Here is a 738-nt window from a genome sequence, read left to right on the forward strand (position 1 = left end):
ATTGGGGGCAGAAGGCTTGGGAGGGTATTAGTTATATAACGGTCGGCAGAAGGCTTGGGGGGGGGGCATTAGGTATACAATGGTCGGTAGAAGACTTGCTAGGGTCATCACTCTTGGGGGGTCACACACACTTGAGGGCTCACTACAGAGATATCTACAAATGTCCAATAATACACAAGATCCTGAGTTGTTGTTTCCAGGACCTTCCAGCCCTTCTGATAATATATATGATGGCCCATAGCAGCCTGAACTTTCGTTACCCAAGAGACACTGTAAAGCTCGATGATGTATTATGTCCATCGCATGACAATGTTCCTTCCAGGAATAACTCAGAAAGACAAAACTTCTTGTTGCAATAAATTATAAAATTGTGTTTTTTTAACCCATAGTTCCTAATTTCAGGTCTAGATGGCCCAATATGGGTAAAGCTGGGTTCTAGATGACCCATTATATGGAGATGGTGCTTGTCAATGGCTAACCTACTCACAGATTATGAGATAAAATAGTTGTGGTTCCCAGTAGAATATTCATCATTAGACATAAAATGTAGAAGGTCAATCTGATGGGGTTCTAGGTAACCCTAAGTAAGAGCCTAGAACATCCTCATTCCATCTCTTCTTGTCGGGAGGTTCATGCTACTATCTCACGTTATGGAGCAAGAAAGATGGTGAATACATAAAAATACTAGTTTTAATGGTTAGATAAAAGGTGACATTGCAGGAAAGACAGAACCGCAGA

Source organism: Dendropsophus ebraccatus, chromosome 7 (assembly GCF_027789765.1).
Source record: "Dendropsophus ebraccatus isolate aDenEbr1 chromosome 7, aDenEbr1.pat, whole genome shotgun sequence".
Classification (NCBI taxonomy): Eukaryota; Metazoa; Chordata; class Amphibia; order Anura; family Hylidae; genus Dendropsophus; species Dendropsophus ebraccatus.